This window comes from Hemiscyllium ocellatum, chromosome 8 (assembly GCF_020745735.1).
Source record: "Hemiscyllium ocellatum isolate sHemOce1 chromosome 8, sHemOce1.pat.X.cur, whole genome shotgun sequence".
Lineage (NCBI taxonomy): Eukaryota > Metazoa > Chordata > Chondrichthyes > Orectolobiformes > Hemiscylliidae > Hemiscyllium > Hemiscyllium ocellatum.
The window spans coordinates 53,673,554-53,679,575 of NC_083408.1; positions in this window are offsets into that span (position 1 = coordinate 53,673,554).

Consider the following 6,022-nt stretch of genomic DNA (forward strand, 5'->3'; position numbering starts at 1 on the left):
GACTGTCTGAAGTTTTTTGTTTGAAGATTTCTATCCAAGCTCTCTAGCTTGGAAGTTCCATGGACTAGAAATCAATTCTGCTGGGGTGACTAATCCTGTAAACAGAGCTGATTCTACAATTAGGACAAACTTTTCCACCTTCTGAACAATGGGTTTTTTCTGAACTAAATAGTTAAGCCTTCTGTTTTGAGATCAAAACTAAACCTAAGATGTTATTCTGCCTGTCATAAACCCAACAATATATACGTTTTGACCATTAACGCTACAAGGATTCTCCCAGGCATTCTACTGCAGTCATGTGCTTTTTTGGAGCTGCTGTGTTTGGGTCACTGGTTCACATTAACTATCCAACGTTCAAATAGAATTTTCACACAACTGAACCATATCAGTTACCCTGTCTTGAAATTGAGACATAAAAATACATATTATACATCTTTCATCACACCCTAAGGTATCTGCCTCAGCTTAGAGATCCTAAATAAAGATTGAGAAGAAGCAAACAGTAGACTACATCCTATCTATTCAGATATTACGTTTAGTGAACTCCTATAAATATACTTAAGATCATAAGACCATAAGACATAGGAGTGGAAGTAAGGCCATTCGGCCCATCGAGTCCACTCCGCCATTCAATCATGGATGATGGGCATTTCAATTCCACTTACCAGCGTTCTCCCCGTAGCCCTTAATTCCTCGAGACAACAAGAATCTATCAATCTCTGCCTTGAAGACATTTAGCATCCCGGCCTCCACTGCACCCTGTGGCAATGAATTCCACAGGCCCACAACTCTCTGGCTGAAGAAATGTCTCCACATTTCTGTTCTGAATTGACCCCCTCTAATTCTAAGGCTGTGTCCACGGGTCCTAGTCTCCTCGCCTAACGGAAACAATTTCCTCGCATCCACCCTTTCCAAGCCATGTATTATCTTGTAAATTTCTATTACATCTCCCCTTAATCTTTTAAACTCCAATGAATACAATCCCAGGATCCTCAGCCGTTCCTCATATGTTAGACCTACCATTCCAGGGATCATCCGTGTGAATCTCCGCTGGACACATTCCAATGCCAGTATGTCCTTCCTGAGGTGTGGGGACCAAAACTGGACACAGTACTCCAAATGGGGCCTAACCAGAGCTTTATAAAGTCTCAATAGCACAACGGTGCTTTTATATTCCAACCCTCTTGATATAAGTGACAATATTGCATTCGCTTTCTTAATCACGGACTCAACTTGCATGTTTACCTTTAGAGAATCCTCGACTAGCACTCCCAGATCCTTTTGTACTTCGGCTTTCCGAATTTTCTCACTGTTTAGAAAGTAGTCTATGCTTTTATTCTTTTTGCCAAGACCTCGCATTTGCTCACGTTGAATTCCATCAGCCATTTCCTGGACCACTCTCCCAACCTGTCTAGATCCTTCTGCAGTCTCCCCACTTCCTCAGTACTACCTGCCTGTCCACCTAACTTCGTATCATCTGCAAACTTCGCTAGAATGCCCCCAGTCCCTTCATCCAAATCATTAATGTGAACAGCTATGGCCCAAACACTGAACCCTGTGGGACACCGCTCGTCACCAGCTGCCAATCCAAAAAAGAACCTTTTATCCCAACTCTCTGCTTTCTGTCAGACAGCCAATCCTCAATCCATCCCAGTAGCTCACCTCGAACACCATGGGCCCTCACCTTGCTCAGCAGCCTCCCATGTGGCACCTTATCAAATGCCTTTTGAAAGTCTAGATAGACCACATCCACTGGGTTTCCCTGGTCTAACCTACTTGTCACCTCTTCAAAGAATTCCAACAGGTTTGTCAGGAATGACCTCCCCTTACTAAATCCATGTTGACTTGTTCTAATAGACTCTGCTCTTCTAAGAATTTAAAAACTTTATCCTTAATGATGGATTCTAGAATTTTACCAACAACCGAGGTTAGGCTAATTGACCTATAATTTTCCATCTTTTGTCTTGATCCTTTCTTGAACAAGGGGGGTTACAACAGCGATCTTCCAATCATCCGGGACCTTCCCTGACTCCAGTGACTCTTGAAAGATCTCAAACAATGCCTCCGCTATTTCCTCAGCCACCTCTCTCAGAACTCTAGTGTGTATCCCATCGGGGCCAGGAGATTAATTAATTTTAAGACTTTTTAACTTTTCTAGCACTCTCTCTTTTGTAATGACAACCATACTCAACTCAGCCCCCTGACTCCCTTTAATTGTTGGGATATTACTCATGTCTTCCACTGTGAAAACTGACACAAAGTACTTGTTAAGCTCTCCTGCTATTTCCTTATCTCCCATCACTAGGCTTCCTGCATCAGTTTGAAGTGGCCCAATGTCTACTTTTGCCTGTCGTTTGTTTCTTATGTATTGAAGGAAACTTTTACTATCATTTCTAATATTACTGGCTAGCCTACCTTCATATTTGATCCTCTCCTTTCTTATTACTCTCTTTATTATCCTCTGTGTGTTTTTGTAGCCTTCCCAATCTTCTGATTTCCCACTGTTCTTGGCCACTTTACAGGATCTCTTCTTTTTCTTTAATACATTTCCTGACTTCCTTTGTCAGCCATGGCTGTCTAATCCCTCCCCGTATAATCTTTCTTTTCTTGGGGATGAACCTCTGTACAGTGTCCTCAATTATACCCACAAACTCTTGCCATTTTTGCTCTGTCTTTCCCACTAGCCTTTGCTTCCAGTCTATTTTTGTCAGTTCCTCTCTCATGCCCTCATAATTACCTTTATTTAACTGAAACACCATTACATCCGATTTTGCCTTCTCTCTTTCAAACTCCAGACTGAACTCTACCATATTATGATCGCTACTTCCTAAGGGTTCCCTTACTTTAAAGATCTTTTATAGAGTCTGGTTCATTGCAAAGCACTACGTCCAGAATAGCCTGCTCCCTTGTGGGCTCCATGACAAAAAGCCATCCTGTAAGCATTCCATGAATTCCCTTTCTTTGGATCCACTCGCAACATTATTCACCCAGTCCACCTGCACATTGAAGTCTCCCATGATCAATGTGACCTTGCCTTTCTGACATGCCTTCTCTATTTCCCGATACATGTTGCGTCCCTGGTCCTGACCACTGTTAGGAGGTCTGTACACAACTCCAATTATGGTTTTTTTGCCTTTGTGGTTCTTCAATTCCACCCACACAGACTCCACATCATCTGACGCTATGTCATTCAGTGCCATAGATTTAATTTTGTTCTTAACTAACAAGGCAACCCCACTCCCTCTGCCTGTCTTTTCGATAAGTTGTAAATCCTTGGAGGTTTAACTGCCAGTCCTGACCCCCCCGTAACCAAGTCACTGTGATGCCTACCACATCATAATCATTCACTATGATCTGTGCCATTAGTTTATCTGTTTTATGAATGCTACGAGCATTCAGGTAAAGTGCCTTAATGCTAACTTTCTTATCATTAGAGATATTGGAAGTCATATGATGTCCTAAGTTATCCTTGCTTTTTTCTGCATTCCCAGTCTGCCTCAATTTTAAATCCGCCTGGACACATGCTATCCTGCTGCTTATCTTTCCATTTAACGCCATACTCCCTATCGCTTTCACTTTCCCTTCACCCCAACTCAGAAGTTTAAAGTCCTACTGACCACCCTATTTATCCTCTTCTCTAGAACATTGGTACCTGATCGATTCAGGTGGAGACCGTCCCAACGGTACAGATCCCCCCGGCTCCAAAACTGATGCCAATGCCCCATGAAGTGGAATCCCTCTTTCCCACACCAATTCCTTAGCCACGTGTTTACTTGCCTAATTTTCTTGTCCCTATGCCAACTGACACGTGGCTTGGGCAGTAATCCGGAGATTGTGACCCTTGAGGACCTGTACTTCAGTTTCTTTCCTAGTGCTTGATAATCCCCAAACAGGTCCTCCACCCTAGCTTTGCCTATGTTGTTAGTACCAACATGGACCACAACAACTGGATCCTCCCCCTCCCACTCCAATACCCTTTCAAGCCTGTCGGAAATGTCCCGCACCCTGGCACCGGGCAGGCAACACACCATGCGAGACTCCCGATACAGCTTGCAAAGGATACTATCTGTCCCCCTAATTATAGAATCCCCTATAACAACTACTTGTCTATTAGCTCCCCCCTCTTGAATGGCCTTCTGCACCATAGTGCCTTGGTCAGTTGGCTCATCCTGTCCAGAGCCCTTTTCCTCATCCGAGCAGGAAGCAAGAATCTCGTACCTGTTGGACAAGGTCAAGGTCTGAGGCTCCTGCACTCCTGAACTCAGGTTCCCCCTACCTGCCTCACTTACAGTCACACTCTGATGTCCCTGATCACTAGCTGAATGTGAATTACTTAATCTCCCAGGTGTGACTGCCTCCTGAAACAAAGCGTCCAGGTAACTCTCCCTCTCTCGGATGTGCCGCAGTGTTTGAAGCTCAGATTCCAGATCATCAACTCTGATCCGGAGTTCTTCCAGCAACCAACACTTGCTGCAGATGTGGTCACTGCCGTTCACAATGGGATCAGCCAGCTACCACATCATACAGCTACAGCACATCACCTGTCCAGCCATCTCTGCTTAGTTATTAATTACTTAGAATACTTTCCGATACCTCTCTGCTATAGTCTTTCCCTAAAAAGGAGGGTGGGTGGGAGATACTACAGGTGTAGAATCTCGGGTTTAGCCGCCTTCCTGGCTGCCCCTCTGGTAACCGTCACTTCACCTGCTGCTCCTGCTCTTTCTGTGAAGAGAGAGAAAAAAAAAAACACCGCTGCCCGCTACAGGTAAGTAATTTTAAAACAAACTGTCTTACCTTAGCTGTCTTACTTGGCTGGAACTCTGTAACAGTTCCCTGGAAATCTGCCCAGCTTGCTTATTATGAAGCTACATACTTCAATGTAAATGACATAATTCCAATCATCCATTGATGGATATGCAAGAACCCTGTCCTTTAAAAGTTACAGAAACTGCTTATTCCCTTGTGTCTTCCAACAAAGCTGTCAATAAACTGGTGAATCAATAGTTAACACTCACAGCATTAAATGACAGATTCTAGTCAGGAATGTTCAAAAGGAACATAGCAGCACAATTCCCTAAAACATGGAAGTGTAATGATATCAATTTAACAGCAGGGCATAACTTTATCAAACAGTGATCTTATTAACTGAGGTTTCACAGAAACAAAGTGCAGAATTTTCACCTGTTGTGACATGAGTAAAAAGTCACAAGATATGGAGAGTGTGAAAAAGATCACTAGGGGAATAGATAGGAAGAATTAGTAAAAGGGTCAATAATCAAGGTCATAAATGTAAAGAAAAGGACAGGAAATTTAGAGAGATTCAAGAAAGAACTTCTTTCATCCAGAAGGTGTTGAATATCTAGAATGCATTGTCTGAAAAGGATAGAGACAGGAACCAAATTAACATTTACAAAGTACCTAAACGATCATTTAAAACACGATAGCACCCAAGGTTACAAGCCAAGTGCTGAATGATGGAACCAGACTGATCGAGAATTGGCATGAACATGATGGGCCAAAGGGCCACTTTCCATGCTGCTAAGGTCAGAATATCAGACTGTACAAAAGCAGAATACTGCAGATGTTGGAAATCTGATAGTTAACTTGCTGTTCTCACACATCCTAGTGGTGACATTATAACACTAACCACTTTCCTGAAGGTTTGGCCAGAATTGTGATCTCAGGAATAATAAGCAAGATGGGCAGGGGAGCCTTAATTGTGTACAAGTCTAAAAAAGAGCTTATCATTGGCATGACAGTTGGAATTAAGTTTTTGAACATTAAAGGCATAGTGTCCTTTTATATGAAGTTGCATACCATACTTTATCATTAAAAGAATAACTCACCAGAATCATTACCCTTTTTAATTAAGTTCTCTGTGAGGAGACAATACGTGTCTTCAAATTGTCAACTGCACATTACAGGTGTGCAGTAGAGCAGCTGGTGTACTTAAGAGTGAGTAATGCCACTTTGCTGAACATTGTTCCAGAATGCATTGCTTTGAGATTGGGTGAAAGGAGTC